This window comes from Magnolia sinica, chromosome 6, assembly GCF_029962835.1.
Source record: "Magnolia sinica isolate HGM2019 chromosome 6, MsV1, whole genome shotgun sequence".
Lineage (NCBI taxonomy): Eukaryota > Viridiplantae > Streptophyta > Magnoliopsida > Magnoliales > Magnoliaceae > Magnolia > Magnolia sinica.
Genome location: NC_080578.1, coordinates 75,403,609 through 75,427,508, shown reverse-complemented (window position 1 = coordinate 75,427,508; position 23,900 = coordinate 75,403,609). Strand labels below are relative to the sequence as shown.

Here is a 23,900-nt window from a genome sequence, read left to right as displayed (position 1 = left end):
ACCCAATACTGTGGTCTTCCTTAAGGGCATCGATACGGTCAATCCCTCACTAGCAGGCTCTGTCGGTAATCCAGTCGATCGGTAAAAATCCTCAGACATGAATAAGTGTGAAGCACCGGAATCAAATAATACTCTGGTGATGCATGAAGAGACTGGAAGTATACCCTCAATGACTCCTCCAGAAGTCTATGGGTCCTGCTGAGTGGCATAGAGTCTAATCTAAGCTTACTGGGGAGGTGCCTGTCCCCTTTGAAGTCCCTAGTGTTGTTATTGCCTTTGCGGTGCCCTGTACTGCTGTCTCTGCTACTGCTGGGGCTTCCGCGACTAAGGTGGTTATGGTCGCTGGTGATGGGGTCGCTCCTACGCTGGAGGCTACTGCTATGGTCACTGCTATGCTAGAGGCTACTGTGGTGCTCTCAGCTGCTGCAGATGAGGGCGAGGGCACTCAGACAGGCGATGCCCTGTCCCACCACATCCAAAATAGGTCCATGCAAATGGCTGCTGGGGTGGTGCTGGAGGTGCTACTGGGGCTGCTGGTGCTCTAGTAGGTGGGTGGCTCATGGACCTCTGTGGGCGTCGATGCTGCTGGGAGCTACTGGAGGGGGCTTTCCTCTTCAAGCCTCTCCTCTGATCTCGATCGCTCTGCCTGCCAGCCCACTCGGCCTCATAAATCTGAGCCCTCTGTATTACCGCCTGAAAATTCAGAAGCTCATGTCTAATAACACTGCTTCGAAGACTGTAACGTAAGCTATTCTCGAAACGGTAGGGCTTCTGCCCCTCATCATCAACCAAATATGGCACGAACCTTGATAGCACCACAAAACGGGTAACGTACTACGCCACGGACATGACCCCCTACACCAGAGTCTCTAACTCTAGTGCTCTCTGACGACGAATGTGGTCAGGGAAGTACTGCTCCTCGAATCGGTCGATAAAGTCCTCCCATTGCCAGACATAATTAGGTCCTGCGACATGGGTAACAGAGGTTCACCAGGGCTTAGTCTCGCCCTGAAAAAGAAATACTGCCAACCAGACTCGCTACAGTCGGATCTGGCTCGCCTTGGAAACGCGGAGGATCGAGCTGTCTGAACTCTCGAAGAAGGGCGCTCGCGTGCTCCTACTCGGCCTGGGCTGGAGAAACAATTGGGTACCTGCTCTGTCCCTGAGGTGCTGCTGTCATAACCTGTAATATCTGCTGTAACTGGGAGGCACTCACAGGCACGAGCGGATCTACACCGGCCTCAGGTGGAGGAACAACATCCTCAGGCTGTGGAGTAGGGATCTTTGGGGGTGGAACGGGAGCCGCAGGTGGTAAGGCTGGAGCCTTAGGTGGTGGAGCGGGAGTCGATCGGGTCACTCTCCTACGCGGCATGTCTATAGGAAGAATAAAGATGTCGATCAACCTTGAGAATCGCATGTTAGAGAATTCAATCGGAAGGTTACGCACTGGAAACCTAGACTCATAGTAAACATGTGATGTTGTTCTCGGTTATTCCCAAGTTATGGTCTGATACCAACTTCTGTCACGCCCCAAACTCGAAGACTGGGCTCACAAAATTCTCGAGCAACGAATCCGACGTCGACGCCTCCATAGTACCCCATTCTCGGCTCCTGCACCCATACACCAGGTTCCGATCCTGAGATCCTACAAGGAGGACTTCAAGCATGATTTTAATTCTATACAAACATAACCATAAGCATAACCCACGAACAATACCACAAGAACACCATCACAAATTCCACTATGATCAAAAACTTTGAGTACAATGCTTCTGAAGGGAAATACAAGATAATGCAAATAACGGAAACTCCAAAAGCTCGGCTATACACTCCAACTGTGACAAGGCTACGGCTGCATCCTGGCATCACCTGCACGCATCAATCATGCAAAAGCTTATAGAAAGCTTAAAGAGTGGTGTAAGTGTGTGCGCAATATAAGTGTGCTCAGAATACAGAGTTAAAGAAATCCAAAATCATGCTGATGAGTACATGAATGCAATCAGCCGTACCAAGGCTATGTAGTGCAAGATATGAATGCTATCAGCCATAACACGACCATGCGATGCGAGATGTAACTCAAGCATGCCAATCCTCATCATATATCAGTACAGTTCTCATTTTAGATAATCACCGGGGTTTAGTACACTCCAAATGGCACTGTCGCTCTCCTAGCTGCATAGTCCAAGTGAGCGTAAGAAACCTCAGTATCCGCCTGACCAATAGTCTACCAATACCTATCCAACACGTTAATGGTGGATCCATTTATGAGCTGGTCAAACTCAGCCTAGTATTGCCCCCTACTCTCAGGCGAGTAAGGCCACACCCCTTTCCAACCGACCATGACACAGTGGGAGACGCGGCTTCCTGATATTCGGCCCTCATGTACTCATATATCCACTCGGTCTCGACATTGGAGTCATCTTCTGGTACCATCGGGTTTAGGGATTTTCACCCAGGGACATCTATGGTGCCCCGATGCTTAGCAACAATATTTTCAGTATCAGATCCTGCCATCCACGATGTGTCTGTAGAGGTCATAACCCTAATGTAGCTAGGGCATATAGTAATCATGTCATACAAATGTGAAGTGCATGAATCACACTACTAGTCATGCAACAGTCCTGTGCATACTGCACGCTCATGAAGGGCAACTCCGCCTATCAGGGAGCTCATAAATAATCTGCCTGAAGGCATATGCTATGGCCAGTCACTCCTCACATCAGGCATACATATGATGCATGTGATCATGAATCGTGGATCTATACTAGACATGTTATGTGGTGATGGGCTCTATTCATAACGAAGATGGGCCTAAACGGCCTACACACTACCAGTATGGGCCTAACAATGGGCCCTAGGGAGAGTGACAATGCGGGCACTTAACCAACATCATCCTTACAATGTGGACGTCAAACTAACATTGCTCCTAAGGCATAGCTGCTATCAAGATCATCACATAAACCACGGTGGAATCACATTTCAATGGGCCTTATGTACATCTCATTGGGCCTCTACCCATGAGCCTCAGGTACATCAAATGGGCCTCATAACATGGGTCTCTTATATATATATCAAGGTGGGCCTCAACAACGGTCCACAAATACATCAAGTTGGGCCTAATCACATGGGCGTTGCATACGTCACAATGGGCCTCATAACATGGGCCTCATATCTATTAAGGCGGCCTAAATAACAGGCCTCATACAAATCAAGGTGGGCCTCAACAATGGGTCATAAATATGGTAGTGGGCCACACCACATGGGCCACATGTATATCAAATGGGCCACACTCAAATATAAATGGTGATAAGGATTTTCACCATTAAAATTCCCAAGGGTTTAATGGTGGACATTCAGATCCACTGTTTCCTGAAATGTGGCCCACCTGATCCTAGATCTATCTTATTCTTAATTTCATGTCTTAAAATGAGCCCTCAAAATGGTTGGACAGCTTGGATGCAACATATGCATCATGGTGGATCCCATAGTGATGGAAAGGATGGACGACATAGATGAGGTACATACCCATGGTGGGGCCCACACTAATGGGAGGTGTGGATTATAATACATACATCAGTGGGCCCCATGTGCAGCCTACCATAATGTTTATTTTCCATCCAACCCATTGACAAGGTCACTAAGACCTGGGGGCTCACAGTAATGTTTATTTGCACCCAACCTGTTGATAAGGCCACTCAGACGTGGGGCCCACTGTAGTGTTTATTTTCCACCCATCCTGTGGGTGACGTCACATGGACTAAGGCCACCATAATGTTTATTTATCATCCAATCGGTTGGCAAGGCCATATCATGAGGTCCACTGTAATTTTTCTATGCCATCCGAACTGTTGATATGGTCATAGGGAACCTAAATGAATAAAAGAAATTTATATTGATCCAGACCTTCTGACCCAAAAGGGTTTCAATGGTAGACGTTCAATTCTCACTGTTTCCTTTGGCATGAGCCACCTGAATTCCAGGTACGACTGATTTTTGGGTGGCCCAACGCTAAGGGGAGGCCCACCATCTGCACAGCGCAGATGTTCGACTCACATCACGGTGGGGCCTGAGATGGGGCCCATTGTCCAGCCCATAAAGCAGCGGACGCTGCTGACTACAGCATCCAGAGACTTTGACAGCAGCAGCGTCTCTGCCTCATTTTTATTTTTTTTGAAAAATGGAAATTTCACGATTTTCCCCAGGTGGGGCCCGCATCAGGTGGATCCGGCCCAACCATTGGTCTCCATAGCTCTATACAAACCCATCAAGCCCAATATTTAATGGGCTTTGGCGTACCGAAACATCAGGGAGTATCTCAATGGTGAAAATTCTATTATCCAAACCATGGCACGCTAGGAAGTCAGATCAGCCTCATTTTTTTGGCTCAACGCCTAAAATGCGCTGGGGAACGAGATAGACGGTGTGGATTTTATACATACATCAAGGTGGGGCCTGCATGAGCAGCCCCCCCTCAAACTTTATAAATATATATATATATATATATATATATATATATATTTCTTTTGCTGTTAGTACACGCCCATGTTAGTATACGCACTCCATGTTTGCCACTACCTACGTCCAGCATCCAGGGACGTTGGACAACGTGGGTAGTCACAAACATCATGGTGGGTCCCACATGGACGTGGCCCACCTATTGGATCAACATGATATTTGTGATTTCTCATCATCCAAGCCCACTGGATGGCATGGATAAGGCAGATGGATGGCGTCGATAAAATACATCCATCATGGTGGGTCCACAATCAGTGTGGATCTAGTGGACCACACCCATAGCAAAGGGGAGAGAGAGAGAGAGAGAGAGAGAGAGAGAAGAGACGGTGATGGTGGGGCCCCGCCACTATGGGCCCCACATGATACAACTCATACATAAAAAATGGGTCCCATCAACAAGTGGTCCTAAAAAAAAGGAATTTAACTGTGGATCACCCACCTCTAGGCCCCTCTCTTTTCTGCCTTAGGCTCCTAAGTTCCTTGCCTTCATCTTTGATGGAGGTTGATGGGGTTTTGATGGTGGGGATGAGGGATGAGAGGGTGGGCCACACTTGGCTTGGGAGAGAATGTTTGGACATATGAAGTTTTGAGGTTGCTTGGGAGATTTGAGAAATGAGAGAGAGAGAAGGAAGTAATGGATTCAAAGGATGGGATGATGTAAGGAAGGGTATGGGTTTATTTGAAAATTTGGAAAAGAGGTATGGTTGTGGTTGAAATTCTGTAAAGGGGAATGGTGAGGGGAGAGAGAGAGTTGACTTATGGGAAAGTAGGGATGGGTTGTTATACTTAGGGTTATGGTGTGACTTGACTTGACTGATTGATTGATTGATGAGACATGTTGTAGAGATTCTATCAGAATTCATACGTGCGATATTTTCCTCAAAATGAACGTGGGCCCACATCATCTAGCCTGGGTATCAGTTCGGTACACTAGTCTCGGAGTTGGAACTGCAGTGACGATGCGGTCGCTAAGATACAAGTTTCGGTTCGAACCAGCTTTGGTATGCAGGACTCGGCTTAGGATCACGTGTAAACATCTGATACGAGTCGAGGATTGTTGAAATTCGACAGAAAGGACCGCGGAAGCCAATAGAACGGTACGGACTAGGACACGGGTCTTACTGAAGCAGTTCCTTCCTTTTTGTGTAAAAGATGAAATTTCAGATTTAGGCTCAAGAAAATCATATACCTCGGCCCTATTCGACAACCACGACACACTGGACAAATTGGATTTAGAGAAGGATCATTAAAAAAGGCTAAATTAGAGAAACCTAATCCAATTGGGATGTGAAACACACACTCTCTCACACGCCCACTTCTTTGTAGAAGGAGTGTGTGCCCTTTTGTTCATAACCCCACGTGTAGGGTCGCGATGTAGTAATAATCTCGGTGAGACCGAGGTCAAATCCATAGGAATTAATCTCGTGTGTTTACTGAAAGCAACTAGAACTGGAACTAGAAGAAGAGGAAAACCTAAATCTGGAAATTTGAGAGAGTAATTGTGAGAAATTTAATGAAAAACTTAAGAAATTTGAAGGTGCGAACTAGGGTTTCCAAGGATCCACGTGTAGAGATCAGAGAGATCTATGCTTGATTTAAGGACACAACTGGAATTAGAACTCCAACTCATCCAATTAGAAGATATCTTCGTAAAACCAAATTTGAACTTCCTTTGACCTAATTCTCAATGGATGAGAGGTGTGAGAATTGGAAGTGATTTCATCACAAAACCATGCCCAGGAGACAATGGCTCACAACAAAACTTACCAATCCCACAATCAATCTGAGAGAATTGTGAAAGTTAGGGAGGATTTCATCATCCAACCATACCCAAGGGACAATGGTAAACAATAGGATTTCCTAAATTTATAATCTCAAAACATGAAAAAAACATACTTAAAGCTATTGCAGATCAATTGTAATTTGAGTTACAACAAACCATTAAAAACTAAAAGTATTCCTTATAATCAAACTAAAATCAAAGAGAGTTCAATATAAATATGAATCAAGGCAATAGAAACATCCCATCGTGCTACAAGCTTCACCTCTTGGCCCTAGCTAAGAGGTTTAGCTAACCATATACATGATTGAACTAGAATCTCTTAATAAAAGCACAAAAACAACTAAAGGGAAGAAAAACTCTTGGCGATGGCTTCTCCATGCTTTTGCTCCACTCCTCAAACCCTAGATGATACGTAGGAGTGCCCTAGAGACTCCTATTTATAGTTTTGTAGCACCTCCTTTCGTATTGACTTGAAAAAATCTAGAAACCGCCTCAAATTTACGTAGCTTCGATATATCGAACTATCTTCGATATGTCCTTTGATATATCGAAGAGTCCTCGATATATCGAAGATCGGTCTGGAATTGTCCAGTGAGTTTGGCATGGAATCCTGAATTTCTCAATTAATCAAAAGGTCTTCGATATGTCCTTCGATATTATCTACAGGTCTTCGAGATATCAAAGGCCATTCTGGTAGTTTTCCAAAACTAGACTCTTCTGGCCATGTAATCTGTTTTCAGGACAATTTTCAGGATTTCTTTTCTTCACTTCAAATCTTTGATTCTCTTCCTTCATCACTTGGTTTCCTCAGATCTTTGGCATGTGAATTTTTCAATCTCGGTCTCCTAAGATCCATCCCTTGCCTTGGTGATTCTTGAGCATTAAATCCATGCTTTTAGCACCCTTTTCAATATAAGCTCTTAAATTCACCTTGCAACACAAATATGAGTAAAATAGAACATTAAGCATTATCATGTTTATAAAACCAGGATATAAGTGGGGGATAATATGTAATATTTGACCCTCAACACAATCCCCAACCAGCATTTTCCTAGTCCCGAGCAAAGTATGCGAAAAATAAACTTTAATGCGCAATGTTCAAACCTTTTTCAGAAAACAATCTTTTGTATAATCAAGTATGAATGAGCAGACTCAATGATGAGAAAGTGAGATTTTGAAAACCTAAAGTCAAATCACATAAGCAATAATCAAATAAGTTCTTTATCAATTAAGTTAGAGCATAAGTCGCATATTAAGTTTTTCAATGTTTGCAGTGAAGATCAACTTACTTTCTATGAGGATACTATCATTACATCATGTTAACCCTACTCATCACTTTAAGATTGGTTGAAAACTTGAATACTAATTCTGAACATATCCTCTTTTCCTTCTTTTTCCAATTTTTGATTTTATATTGATGGTCATTTATTTCATTCAATCTTTTCAGTCTTTTCTCTTTTCTTTCAGATTTTTTTTTCATTTTTTTCAATCTTTTCACCATACATGGCCCTTTTTGTCGATCTCCTATTTTTTAACTAGTTCTTTTCATCTTTTAAGGTGGATAAAATTCTCTAGACTTAATTCTCACCATCTATTAATGATTCACATACTAACAATTAGAAATTCTATCATTATTCATAGAAAACAATTTGAACGTGTCTTGTGATTTAGATTAACATGATATTCAAACTTCCTCTTAATCAATTGAGCACAAGAACTTAGGTGATAAATTACTTAGATGACTAGACTTCAGTAATTCAAAATTTAATCCTTATCTTATCATCATAATCAAAACATTCTTAAATACACAACTTATCGCTTTCCAAATAGATAAACATTGAAAATTTTCTAAAAATTTTACAAAATTTGCTCAAAACTAAGAAAACACTTGTTAGTTTTCCTAACCTCCCACCCCAACCTAAAATCTACATTGTCCTCAATGTCAAAGAAATAAGCATGATTTACAAAAGAGATAACGTAATTGAAGGAGAAGGAATGGAAAGATAGTACTTGATGAAGGAATTTTGAAGCTTTTTCCAAAGGATCTCAGCATGAAAGTGGGTTAGCACTAGAATTTAACAACTAAAAAGAAAACTATCCTAAGTAAATAGAAAGAAAATTATCCTAAAATAGCGGAAGTAAACTATCCTAAAACAGCGGGAGGCAATAAACCTAACTGCACCGCTATCAGACTAGGAGGTCAATCTTGGTAAACAGGATTAATCAGAGGCATGAACATGTCCTCTGAGTCAAATTTCTCAACAAATGGCTTTAATCGATGTCTATTTACTTTGAATTCTTTACCATTGTTCGGATCTTGTATCTCGACGACCCCATGAAGATAGACATTAGTAACAGTGAAAGGACCGGTCCAACGAGATCAGAGTTTACCCAGAAAGAGATGTAACCGAGAATTATACAAGAGGACTTTTTGACCTGATGTGAATGATTTTTGAAGAATGTGTTGGTCATGAAACACCTTCATCCTGTCCTTGTAAATTCTCGAGTTCTCGTATGCATCATTCTGGATTTCTTCGAGTTCATTTAATTGAAGTTTGTGTAGCGAGCCAGGGTTATCTAAATTGAAGTTCAGATTTTTAATCGCTCAATAGGCTCTATGTTCCAACTCCACAGGAAAGTGGCAAGCCTTCCCATAGATAAGTCTAAGGGAAGAATTCCAATAGGGGTCTTAAATGCGGTATGGTAAGCCCATAAGGTATCGATTAATCGAATTGATCATTCCTTACGATCAGGGTTAACCATCTTTTCCAAGATGTGTTTAATTTTCCTATTGGAAATCTTAGCTTACCCACTTGTTTGTGGATGGTATAAGTGCTCACATTGTGAGAGATGACATATTTTTTCATTAAGATCGTGAATGGCCTATTACAAAAATGTGAGCCCCCATCATTAATGATGGCTCAAGGCGTTCCGAACTAGGAAAGGATGTTCTCTTTTAAGAATTTAATGACCATTTGATGGTCATTGTTCCAGCATGGAATCACTCCATCTCATTTAGTGACATAGTCTACTACTAGCAGAATGTATAAATTCCTAAAGGATTGGGGGAATGGTCCGATGAAATCGATGCCCCAACAATCAAATGCTTTTATGATAAGAATGGGGTTTAAGGGCATCATATTTCGACAGTACAATGCTCCCAATTTCTAACAATGCTCACAAGCTTTGCAAAACTCATGAGTATCCTTGAACATAGTGGGCCAGTAAAAGCCACACTATAGAATTTTGGCCGTGGTCTTTTTAGCAGAAAAGTGATCACCACAGGCTTGAGAGTGACAGAAGGTGATGACACTTTGGTGTTCATTATTTGGCACACATTTCCTTAAGATTTGGTCTAGGTAATATTTAAACAAATATGGAGCATCCCATAAGAATTAACGAATCTCAGTGAATAATTTTTTCTTATCTTGCACAGTCCATTATGTCGCGTGAAACCTGTAACAAGATAATTAGCAATATCAGTAAACCAAGGTGAATGAGAGACTTTGAACAATTGTTCATCAAGGAACATGTCATTTATAATGTCATCTCAAGGGAATTAGAGATATTAAGGCACGAAAGATGGTTAGCCACTACATTCTCTACTCCCTTTTTATCTTTTATTTCCAAATCAAATTCTTGGAGTAGGAGGATCCATCTAATCAGGCGGGGCTTAACATCATTCTTAGAAAGAAGATACTTGAGTGTCGCATGATCTGTGTAAATAATGATTTTAGATCCGATCAAGTAAGGCCTAAATTTGTCTAAAGTGAACACTACAGATAAGAATTCCTTTTCTGTAGTCAAGTAGTTCACTTGGGTAGGATTTAGAGTTTTACTTGTGTAATGAATAATGTAGGGCTTCTTTTCTTTTCTTTGACCTAAAGCTGTCTCAAGAGCATAGTCAAACGCGTCACACATAAGTTCAAAAGGAAGACTCCAATCAGGTGGTTGCATGATAGGTGCAGTGGTTAATATGCCTTTGAGCTTAGTGAAAACTTCCTCACATTGCTTAGTCCACTCATATGGTGCATCCTTTTGAAGTAGATTACATAGCGGATGAGAGAGGTGACTAAAGTCCTTTATAACTCTCCTGTAAAACCTGATGTGTTCTTGGGTGAAGGTAGGTTAGAGATAAGGTGAATCTTAGCCTTATCTACCTCAATTCCCTTGGATGAGATGATATATCTAAGGACAATTTCCTTACAAACCATGAAATGATACTTCTCCCAATTCAGTACTAAGTTCTTTTCCTCACATCGCTTCAACACATTTTTTTTCAAAATTTCCAAGCATTCATTGAAGGATGGACTAAAAACTGAGAAATTGTCCATGAAGACCTCTAAATATTGTCCCACCATATCAAAAAAAATACGCATCATACATCGCTGAAAGGCAGCGGGAGCATTATATAGTCTAAATGGCATCCTTTGGTAAGCAAAGGTGCTAAAAGGACATGTGAACGTGGTCTTTTCTTAATCTTCAAGGGACATCTTAATCTAATTGTAGTCCGAATATCCGTTAAGGAAACAGTAATAGGAATGACCAGCTAACCTTTCTAAAATTTGATCAATGAAGGGCAAAGGAAAGTTGTCCTTACTCATGACGGATTCAGCTTCCTGTAGTCAATGCACATTCTCCAACTAGTAGTAACTCTAGTTAGCACGAGTTCATTATTGGCATTGGTTATGATGGTGATTCCGGACTTCTTAAGAACCACCTGAGTGGGACTCACCCATTAGCTATCGGATACTGGGTATATGATACCTACATCCAATAGCTTAAGAACCTCGGCCTTAACCACTTCCTTCATGTTTGCATTTAGTCTACGTTGTGGTTATCGGGAGGTCTTTGCATTTCCTCAAGATGAATGTAGTGAGTACAAATCAAAGGGTCAATTCCTTTGAGGTCTGCAATCGACTATCCAAGAGCTCTTTTGTGATCAATGAGAGTAGAGATGAGCATACTCACCTATTCTTGCTCAAGGTGAGAAGAAATCACCACTAGGTATGTCTCATCTTGACCTAAATAGACATATTTCAAATCAGAGAGTAAAGGTTCTAGGTCAAGCTTCGGTGCCTTGAGGTTAGACAGTAGAGGCACTACATAAATTTAGGATAATTCTTTGAATTGTGGCCTCCGTCGGTTAACTTCAAATACCGGCATGGTATCCAGCATGGTCCCCATCTCCCTAATAATGTCATTAACAAAATCATGGGAGTGGGCCAAGCATGTATTTAGAGGGTTAGAGGATAAGGTCAGTAGTGCTCTATCTTCCACGAAAGAATCGATCAAGTTAACATCATGAGCATCATCATCATCCTCTACCTATTTACCCGTATTGAAAAAAAATATTTAACTCCAATGTCATATTTTCAAAAGAAAAACTTATGACTCTATTCCTGTAATTAATGATTGCATTTGATGTGGTATGGAATGGGCGACCAAGAATGACAGGAATTTGAGTGCTCATGTCCACGATGGGTTGAGTATCCAAGATGATAAAATCTACCAGGTATTAAAATTTGTCAACTTAAACTAACACATCCTCAATTATCCGTCTTGGTACATGAACTGAGCGATCGACAAGTTATAATGTGGTTCGGGTGGGTTTTAATTCACCTAGACCCAGTTGTTCGTAGACCGAGTATGGGATCAGATTCACACTCGCTCCTAAGTTAAGAAGTGCATGCTCAATCCAGTAGTTCCCAATTACACAAGCGATGGTCGGGCTACCAGGATCTTTGCACTTTTGTGGCACATCTTGCTTTAAATGGCACTCACTTTTCTATCAGAAAATTTTTATTTTTGAAACTTTGCTACCTCTTAGTCATACACAAGTCTTTCAGAAATTTAGCATATGAAGGTATTTATTTTACGGCATCAAGTAGAGGTGTAAAGCCCATATCCTAGTCCGTATCATTCATTAGACTCTCATAATCCTCCCTGTCGAATTTCGGTGACCCGCGACCTGTATAAGGCATTTGCGTGTGACCCTAAGTCGCATCCCTTAGATTTGAGTCGACTCAACTCAAGACTTGTACCCTAATGACCGTGTTATCACCGCGGTTCGAACGCCGTAACTTGTGCACCGATGCGGTACCCAGGTCAGGAGTTGTGGGCCCGTGAATATCTGGAGGACACGCTGCGCTTTACGAATTTTGAGAGATTTCAGAGAATCTCTACCCACCTTTCACATCAATCAATTAAGTACACATCCCATCAATAGCCCATGCTTTCTTTCTCCCTAAGACAAGCAACCTATCCTCTCCAAAGTTAACTCTCATGTCACTCACACCCGTCACTCAAACCCAACACTCCATCCCATCTCCCTTATAACCCATTCTCTCTTTCTCATTCTCTACCCATTCCCCAAGCAACCAAGGACAGTGACCATCTAAGCATTCCAAGGAGAGAAAAAAGCCAAGTGTGTGGACCACTTCCTACCCCAAATCTTACAATCCAACCCTTTAATCTTCGTCATCTTCCATCAAAGAATAAGCCTAGGAGCTAAGAAAGCTAATGGACCAAGAAGTAGTGGAATCGGTGGGTGATCCTAGGACTTTGATCATGAGATAAGTGGGGCCTATCGGTCGATGGTAGGGATCCCACTTTGGGCCCTAAGTGTGGCCAATGGCCCACCTTGATGCATATATGAATTCCATGATGGAGCCATTCTCCATGGACACCATCATGATGTTTACCTTGTTTCCAGTGTAAGAAGGTCATTTAGGCCTTGTATTGTTGGTGGGAAAAGGATTTCCACCATTGATCCTTATGATTTAAGGGCCCACATGTGGTGGGACCCATTTGATGTATACATTGTATGATAGAGAGGAGCTCATAATGGTGGAGCTCCTCTCCACCGCACGTCTTTGTCTCTCTCTCTCTCACTTTCTTCCCTATTTGATGGCCCACCTAATTTATGCATGACAAATCCAGACCGTCCACATGGTGAGACCAACCCAGTCATGGGCCCACAGGCAGGCCAGGCCCAGCTTCTGGCTGTTGTCCAGCAGGCCTGGACGCTGTGGAAAACATAAATATCTGCTTGATTTAATGGGTGGGCCATGTACACATGGACCCCACCCTAATATATGTGTTGTATCTCCACTGTCCACACCGTCTAGCAGGTGGGACGGTGGGACCCATGATGTATGTGTTCTTCCAACCGTCCATATGCAACGGTGTAGATCAACAACACGTCTAGATTGCTGATCGCCTGAACGTAGGCAGCAAGGTCAGCCTGACCTTCAAGCTGGTGGGCCACACACCATGTGGCCCCCATCCTGATGTAAGTGTTGTATTCTCACCGTTTAGCATTCTAGACGGTGGGACCCAACTAATGGATGTGTTGGATCTGCACCGTCCAGCCTGCTGTTAGGCTTGGAGGGAAGGAAATACAAATATTAGCTTAATTTAATCAAGTGGGCCATGTGTACGTGGACCCCACTTGATGTATGCATCTATCTATGTTGTCTATTGTCCAGAGCCCACATGATGCAGGTGTTATATTCACACCGTCCATCTTTTCATCTGCAGGGCTCACCCTGCACGTGGCCCCACATTGATGTATATGTTGTACATCCTCACCGTCCAGTGTAGGTATAGTGGGGCCCTGTTGCACTCGTATGACATCCACACCGTCTAGCTTGAGACGTGTGATCCACCGTGATATATGTATTATATCTACACCGTCCATCTGTGTGGACCTCACCTGATGTATGTGCTTTACCGTCACCATCCATCTGACGGTGGGACATACCATGATGTATGCTTTGATCCACACCGTCTGCCATCCTGTAGCAGGAAGGTGTGCCCCACCAGGATATATGTTTTAATCCACACCGTCCACTGTCCATCTGTGGGACAGTGAGACCCACCTTTGATGTATGTCTAAATCCACACTGTCCAGCAGCCTGATCAGGGTGCTGCTGGATAGCAAGGATTAACGCCCACCATTAAAATTTTTAGTAGGACCACTTGTTGTTGAGGTAAGGCCCACTTGCTGTTGATGTGAGGTCCATTTGCTGCTAATATGTGGCCCATTGTGATGTATATGAGGCCCATGAGATGCGGCCCATTATGATGTATATGATGCCCATGAGATGCGGCCCATTGTGATGTATATAAGCCCATGAGATATGGCCCATTGTGATGTATATGAGGCCCATGAGATGCGGCCCATTATGATGTATATGATGCCCATGAGATGCGGCCCATTGTGATGTATATAAGCCCATGAGATATGGCCCATTGTGATGTATATGAGGCCCATGAGATGCGGCCCATTGTGATGTATATGAGGCCTATGAGATGCGGCCCATTGTGATGTATATAAGCCCATGAGATACGACCCATTGTGATGCATATGAGGCCCATGAGATGCGGCCCATTATGATGAATATGAGGCTCATGAGATGCGGCCATTGTGATGTATATAAGCCCATATGATGAGGCCCACAAGATGCGGCCCATTGTGATGTATATAAGCCCATATGATGAGGGCCCATGAGAGGTATGTGAGGCCCTTGTATGAAGCCCAATGTGGTGTATATGAGGCCCATGTGATGAGGCCCAATATGATGTATATGAGGCCCTTGTGTGAGGCCCATCATGATGTATATGAGGCCCTTGAATGAGGCCCAATTGTGATGTATGATTCCACCATGATGTATGTGATGATATTTATGTAGCCGATCCATTTTATAGCTAGTATAAGGGTTGTGGGCCCCATTGTAGTTAGATTCTATGTTCCAATGAGCTACACCTTGGGAGCAATGGTGGTTAAATATCCACGTTGTAAATGGTAGTTAAATGTCCACCGTTGGGAACCATCTTAGGGCCCACCATGAAGCCCATCTCCCCATCCTCTCTATTACCCCAGCCTTGAGTAGAGTCCCACCATAATGTATGTGTTATTTATACGCTGTTCATGCACTCTCCCAGATCTCATAGGGTCGTGGGCCCCATTAAGGGTCAGATCCAAATCCCAAGTGGACCGCACTATAGGAATGGTGGTGGTTAAACATCCATCGTTGAAAATCATACCTTGTAGCGCCCACTGTTATATCTAAATTTCAACCCATCTTCCCTTATTGGGCTATCCCAAATCATTGGGCCCCCATTAATGTAGAGGTAACCACCTTCTCTTACTGGGCTTACCCAAACTGTTGGGCCCCAGTGATGCTAGTACTTTCCCACCATGCCTTGTAGGATTGTCCAAACCTTGGAGCCTGCATTATGTTCATACCGGGCCTTCTATAAAAATGTGATCCACCTAGATTCATGTTTCGCCTAAGTTTAGTGACCATACCAAGGCTCAATTAGGAGTTGAGTGGGCTGCCTAATCTGTTAGAAGGACACATAGTCTTAGATGTATAGACCCCACCAAAGCCCACCTTATATCATATCGGGCCCCCATAGGAAAGCCTAATTATTACATGATAGAGGGGGTGAGGAAGCCCACTTGTTATATTTAGGCTCGTCCTCTTATCTCACCTTATTGTATACCTGCTTGACTCACCCCGTGAGATGTGTCCTACCTTTATAATGAGTTGCTAGGATATCGATGTCATGTATGTATCATCCACACCATCCATTTACCTTTTTGGACGAGTGTGAGGCCCATCCTTGAAGTTAGTGTATCACCTAAGTCATCCATTATTTGTAGGAGAGTGTATCATCACCCCTTGTCGTAGATGGAAGAATATGTGGTATCAAATTTTATATATCCACTGTTGAAGCTTATTTGGGTTCATGCGTTAGATCCACCATCCTTTTAGAGGACCACGCCTTAGGATATATGATGTATTAGTAGCTTGATAAGGTTAGGATAGTCTAACATTGGCCATTCCATATAGACTGCTTCATACCTAGTGGGGCATATCGTTCCGCTCCTACTCTTTGTATGTGATATACCGGTTAGGGCCAGTTATTGTCTACTGCATCTGATAATCATGTTAGTGTACTTAGTCTAGTAGGACACACTGATAACATGCTTAGTATTACATCATGATACATGCCCATATGCATCATTTGTATGACTGTTATGAGGAATGATTGATCATAGCATATGTCATTGGGTTGAGATGTTCAGGGGACTCCTTATGAGATGGAGTTGCCCCACATGATCGTGAAGGTTTGATGCATGACTAGATGGTATGACTCATGCATCCCACATTTTGTGTGGCATGATCACTTTGTGCCCTAGCGACATTAAGGTTGTGGCCTCCACATGCATATCGTGGATGGTCAGATGGGACACCGAAAAATATTTGGGACTGTGTATGGGCACGTTTGATGTCCATGGGTAAAAGCCCTTAAACCCTCGAGGTCAAGGGATGCTCCAACGTCTAGACCGAGTGGATACATGAGTGCTCGAGTACCGAATACCAGTAGTCGGCGTCTCCTACTGTGTTGTGGTCGGTTGTGAAGGCGGTGTGGCCTTATCCGCTTAAGTGAGGGTGGCTGTAACCTAGGATGAGTTTGACCAGCTCGCAAATGGGTCTAATATCGACGAGTCGGGTAGGTATTGGTAGACTACTAGCTAGGTGAGTAATGAGGCCTTTTCCTCTCACTGGGTTGTGCAGCTAGGGAGGTGGCAGCGAGTGTGGAGTGTACTAGACCCTAGTGATAATCGCAGAGATATACGGTTCTGATATTGTGACACCCTATCTCTATTACACATGTGGGCGGACGCTGATGTGGGCGAGGCCTAAGGGCCTATGTGAGCCACCGTGGTTGGTAGGCTACTGTGCATGCAGTGGGGCAGAACATTGTCCCACACTAGAAGCGTTGTGGTGGCTATATATGAAATTATTGAGAAGGAGTTGCATACTTAATATTTGACTCATTCATCCATTCATTCACTATCCACTCGGGCCGGTGGTGCATAACCAAATCATTATGTGTACCTTCGCAATGGCCAAAATTTTGGTTGGGCACGTGACCAACTTGAGATCAGGAGTTTACCACATTGAGTCTAGCTATCTAAATTTAGGTATGGGACTAGTTTGGATAGAAGTTCCTTGTGATGGACCCCACAGCTTGCGATACTATGTATTATCATCCCGACTTCATACTCCAGTTTGGTCATTTCTTTCATACCACATTTAGTTTACTATGCTTCTGTATTGCCTAGCCTCAATAAGGTTGACGGTATTATGGACTCGCCAGGATCTACATATTGCATTACATCCGTAGCATATGGCATTTGGGTTGCTATGTTTCTGCATTTATATAACCTAGATGAGACTAATGGTATTCGTGGCTTGTCAAGAATTGCATATTGTATTACATCCTCGGCATCTGATATTTGGCTCACTATGACTCCACATTGCATAGCCGATCTGCATTGCATACTCTGATATTGAATGACTTATAGACTTGCCAGTATTCCGCTTACGCACATGCTTTGCACACACACATTCACCACCCTCTAAGCTTCGTAGTAAGCTTATGCATGACCGTTGCGTACAAGTGACGTTAGGTCATAACAGCGTTGAGATAGGAGCAAGTGCCAGAGCATTGAAGTTTTGTTTCATACATATGTATTTTTCCCTTTTCAGCATTGTACTCAAATGATTTTTTTTAGTAGATATGTGGTGATGATGTTGTTTGTGACTAGGGTATGCTTGTGGTTATGCTCCTTTACAAAAAAATTCACACTAAAAATCCTCCTTGTATGATCCCAGGATCGAAATCTGGCGTATGGCGCTGGAAGCCAAGAATGGGGTAATAAGGAGGCTGACGGCGCCAGATTCGACGATTGGGAATTCTATGAGCCCGGTTTTCGAGTTTGGGGTGTGACAAGAGGAATATTGACCTTCACTTGTTTCAACTCCTCTAGAATGTCCTGAGAATTAGAAAGAGGTTTTGGTGTAACCAACTGTTGGGAAAATAGTGAAATCAGCTTGCCTTGAAGTTCCGGTTCTAATTCTTGTGAAGCAATGCTTAGTTTATCATCATTGTCCTCTTCCGGTTCCTTAGGCTTTTTAGCCCTAACCAGAATAGTTTTGTCAATGGTCTTCCCACTCCTAATAGCATTGATAGATTTAGATTGCTCAATTTGGTTTGAAGAGCTTAGATCGCTTATCTTATATTTACAGTTTCGTATTAGGGAGAGGTTGAGCCAGAAGCATCCCCTTATTTATAACCGTAACATGTGAATCCATCTTTTAAATAAATTTTGTAAGTTCTCGTATTGCTTGAGTTAGCTTCTAAGTTTATGTGGAATTTTGAACCGGTTCTTCTTGAGGTTTCACTTGATTTGGAATTTGATTAAAGAAACCTTGAGGGGTAACAGTTTATCCATTCCTCTAATTGAAGTTTGGATGATTTCTCCAATTAGGATTGTATGTATTGGAGGTAAGTCAATTGAAAGGTCTTTGGTAATTATTCATGGCATTGGATTGCTCATTCAATACCTCTTGAAAGGCAAGTATTGTTGGACAATTTTCAGTTGTGTGAATGTTGCAAGCACAAATACCGCAAACAGTTTCCTTAGCCATATCCTTCTTTAGTTCCATAGCCTGAAATTTCCTTATGAGATTAGACACTTTAGCATTGATATCATCATCCTCATTCAAAAGGTACAATCCACCCCTCTACTTTGATTGAGTGGGCCTAGAAGTGGTGCTTGATTTTGGGTAAGTGTCCCATGATTGTGCGTTTTCAACAAGTCTATCCAAATAGTCCCACACATCATCGGTATTTTTTTCATGAATTCCCTATTGCACATTGTCTCAACCAATTGGCCATGGAAGATATCAATCCATCATAGAAAAAGTGTGTAATGCTCCATGTTTCAAAACCGTGTTGTGGGCATGAACTGACAAGATCCTTGAACCACTCCCAACATTGGAAGAATGTTTCATCCTCCTTTTGGGCAAAGTTCATAATTAACTTTCTAAGGGTTTTCGTTTTATGATGTGGAAAAAATTTCTTTATAAACTCCTTTATCATGTCATTTAATGTGCCAATAGATCTAGGATGTAGTGAATGCAACCACGTCTTAGCTTTCTCTTTCAAAGTAAAGGGAAAGAGTTTCAGTCTGACCGTGTCTTCAGACACGTTTAGAAAATATAAAGTGGCTATAATCTCATCAAGCTCTTTTAAGTGCAGATATGGACTTTCAGATTCAAGTCCATGGAATTTTGGAACGAGTTGGATCACCCTTGGCTTAATATCTATGTGTCCCATATTTTCTGGAAAAACCATACATGAGGGCCTGCTCACCCTCGCCGGTTGTAAATAATCTCACAAAGTACGAGGCGAGGGTGCTTGATGCACCTCATTCTCATCCTGGACTTCCTCAACCCTAAGTTGAGGCTGTCTTCTCAGTTGATTAATCGGTTGATTTGTAACCATCACTTTAATTAACTCTGAGGATCTCGAGTGGTGTCTAATCCTGTGATGGATAGATAACCCCTCAACGTCCTTCTTCACTCAAAAGACGCCGAGTGTTATCACAGACCCACTTGGGCATGAAACACTCTCAGCCCTCAATTTCAAATTTCAACCTAAACCTAAAAGAGAAATGCAATAGAAATCTAGAAATAAAAAGAGAGGGAATTAGAAAGAAGTTACCAACTTAGAAGTTCCTAATTAAAATCCTACAAAATAAAACGAAACAAGTTAGTTTCTAAAAATAGATATTCTAAAATTAAAAAGTTCTTAAAAATAAAAATAAAAAGTAAACTAGTTTCTCAAAAGGAAAATTTCTAAAAACAGAAAATATAAAGTTTCTAAAAACTAATAGGAAAGTTCTAAACCTAGAATTAGAAAGTAAGTTAGTTTCTAAAAGTAAAAGAAATCCTATAATTAGAAAGTTTCTAAAAACAGAAAACAAACCCTAATCTAAAAATAGAAAATAGAAAAACCACAATCTTAACCTAATTCTAAGACTAGCTAATCTCAAAAATCACAATCGTTAATCCTCGGCAATGACGCCAAAAACTTGTTCACAACCCCAACTGTAGGGTCGTGATGTAGTAATAATCTCGGTGGGACTGAAGTCGAATCCACCGGGACTAATCTCGTGTGTCTTTTGAAAGCAACTAGAACTATCACTAGAAGAAGATGAAAACCTAAATATAGAATATTTAAGAGAGTAATTGTAAGAAATTTAATGAAAAACTTAAGGAATTCAAAGGTGGGAACTAGGGTTTCCAAGGATCCACTTGTAAAGATTAAGGAGATTTATGCTTGATTGAAGGACATAACTGGAATCAGAACCCTATCTTATCCAATTGGTAGATATCTTAGTAAAACCAAATTTGAACTTCCTTTAAACTAATTCTCAATGGATGAGAGATGTGAGAACTGGAAGTGTCATGCCTCAAACTCGGAAACAGGGCTCATAGAATTCCCAATCACTGAATCCGCTGTCGACAGCCTCCGTAGTACTCAATTCTCGGCTTCCAGCGCCCATATGTTAGATTCCGATTTTGGAATCCTACAAGGACTTTCAATGTGCATTTTTTTTGTAAAAGAGCATAACCACAAGCATAACCAAGTCACAAACGACAACATTAACACCACATATCCACTAAAACATTCGAGTAAAATGCTGAAAGGAAAATACATAAATAACAAAATATCCAAAGTGATCTACCACAAGCTCCTGCCTCAATGCTACTGCGACCTAACGTCACCTGCACGCAACGGTCATGCATAAGCTTATAGAAAGCTTAGAGGGTGGTGTAAGTGTGTGTGCAAGATAAGTGTCAAACACACAAATATCAGAGTAAGCAGAAATATTGGTAAATCCATAAGTCATGCAATATCAGAGTATGCAATGCAATATACAATTTCCTGATGAACCACGATTACCATCAGCCTTATATAGGCCATATAAATGCAGAAATATAACAACCCAATTGCCATATGCCATGAATGTAATGCAATATGCAGATCCTGGCGAGTCCATAATACCATCAACTTTATTCAGGATATGCAATACAGAAGCATTGTAAGGCCCGTATCATAGTCTGTACCGTTCCTTAGGATCCTGTAGTCCTCCGGGTCAAATTCTGGCAACCCGTGATGCGTAAATAGCATTTACATATGACCTTAAGTCGCATCCTATATATCTAGGTCGATACAACTCAAAACTTGTACCCTAGTGACTACGCCATCGCCGTAGTTTCAACACCGTGTCTCATACGTCGATGCGATACCTAGGCCAGGAGTTGTGGGCCCACGTTTATTTCAAGAAAAATGCCACATGTTGCGAATCCCAAGAGAATCTCTACTACCCATCACATCAATCAATCAATCACAAGTACATAACCCATCCCTCTCTTACACAAGCCTTACCCAAAGTCAACTCTCTCTCTCTCCACCTATCCCTCTCTCATCCAAAATTTAACTAAGCCCATACCCTCTATGTCATTTTCTTACAACATCCATTCCTTCCATCCTTTTCATCCCATCACCCTCTCTATCTATCTCATTCCATCCCAAGCTTCCATGAGAGAAAAAAAATTCTAAGGAGAGAAGAACTCAAGAGAAGGCCCACTCCCTAGTACCCAATCTCCCATCCTAGCCATCTAACCTTCATCATCCACTCTTAAAGAGCTAGCTTAGGAGCCAAGGAGTCTAAGGAGCTAAAGAAGGAGTGATATAGGTGGGTGATTTTAGGATATCAATCATTGATTTTCATTTGAGGGCCCACTTATGATGGGACCCATTTTGATGTATGTGTTGTAATTAAAGAGGGGCCCATAGTGGCGAGGTCCCTCCACTACACCGACCCTCTCTCTCTCTCTCTTTTCCTTTTGTATGGTGATGATGATGATGAGGTGTGTGGCCCACCTGGTGTGTGTGTGTATGTATGGCCTACCATGATGTGTTATATCCATGCCATCTACCTGTGAGGCCCATCTTGCTGGACTGTCCAGTGGACGGGCTTGCTGCCCGACCATCTGGACAAGCCCGGATGAAGATAAAACGTAAATATCAGCTTGTCCCAGAGCTGGTGGGTCCCACACATGTGGACCCACCAATGATGCATGTTCCTTACATCTACACCATCTGCCAGCGTCCAGACCCTGGACGCTAGACCTTTTCAAAAAAAATAATAAAAATATAAATATAAGTAATATATTATTGTATTATATATATAAACATATGATATATATATATATATATATGTATATGGTGGGCCCCACGTGAGACTCACCTTCCTGGAAGTGATTGGTTGGTGCGTCTCACACCGGCTATATAGTTGTTGTAGTGACATGTGTGGGTCTCATCCACACCGTCCATCCATTTTCTGGATGAGTGGGGCCCACCTTGCTGATGTGTTGTATATCCTAACCAACCATTCATCTCGACGTGGCCCCCCACTCTAGCTATATAGCTATTGTTGACGTCAGCAGTTATGTGGGTTTGATCTAAGATATGTGTTATATCTGAGTCGTCCATCTGCTAGACATTGGGCCAGCAGCCCAGTAGTACAGTAGCTGGATAACTACTGTATTGATGATAACAAGTTATGTAGGTCCCTCCATGATGTATACGTTGATCCGCACTATCCACGTAAGGCCCGTATCCTAGTCCGTACCATTCTGTAGGTTTTCACGATCCTCCTGGTCTAATTCTGACAACTTGCGACCTATAATCAGCATTTGCGCGTGACCTTAAGTCGCATCTAAAAGATCTAAGTCGGCTCGACTTGAAACTTTTATCTAGCGACCATGCGGTTGCCACAGTTTTAACGCCGCGTCTTACGTGTCGAAGCGATACCCAGGCCAGGAGATGTGGGCCTGCATTTATTTCTAGAAAATGTCGCGCATTTGCAAAATGTAAGAGAATTTCTACCAAACATCACATCAATCAAAGTACACAACCCATCAAGTCACATACTCTATCCCATCCCTAAGTACACAACCTATCCCCAAAGTCAACTCTGTCTCTCTCTCCACGCATCCCTTCCTTACACCCATCACCTATCACTCCACCCATCAACTGTCACTCCTCTTTCTCATTTCTCACTCTTTCCAAGCAACTCCTAAGAGAGAGCCAACGTCCAAGCATCCAAAGGGAGAAAGGAGAAGCTAGGTGTGGCCCACTTCCTACCCCCAAAATCCTCATCTCAACCCTTCAATCCTCATCACCATCCATCAAAGGGAGAGCTTAGGAGCTTAGCATTCCAAGGAGCCAAGAAGGAGCGAAATCGGTGGGTGATCCACCGTTGATTTCATTTGAGGGGCCACTTGTGGTGGGACCCATATTGATGTATCATGTACATGGAGGAGCTCATAGTGGCGGAGCTCCTCCCATCTCCACCATTTTTCCTCTCTCTCTCCTTCCCTCTCTTTGTGATGATGTGTGTGGCCCACCTGTGATATGGTATGTTGATCCAGACTGTCCAGCAGGTGGGACGGCCTTGCTGTCCACCCTGTTGGATTGTCGGTCTGGTTGGGCCGTTTGGATGGTTAGAAAACACCAATATCCGCTTGATCTTTAACTGTGTGGACCCCACTGTGATGCATGTATTTGATCCACGTCGTCCATCCTCAGGATTATGATCCAGCAGGCCAGATGGGCCTTGATCAACTGCACTTACTGCTGTCCAGTAGCAGGCATTGCTGCC

At 42.5% G+C, this 23,900-nt stretch overlaps 1 non-coding gene across 1 annotated transcript; it reads left to right on the top strand.

Annotated features, from left to right (window-relative positions):
• Positions 1-19,109: 19,109 nt before the first annotated feature.
• Positions 19,110-19,216, top strand: LOC131250320 (small nucleolar RNA R71). Its single transcript, XR_009173243.1, has one exon. It is a non-coding gene; the product is annotated as a small nucleolar RNA R71 (small nucleolar RNA).
• The last annotated feature ends 4,684 nt before the right edge of the window (positions 19,217-23,900 follow it).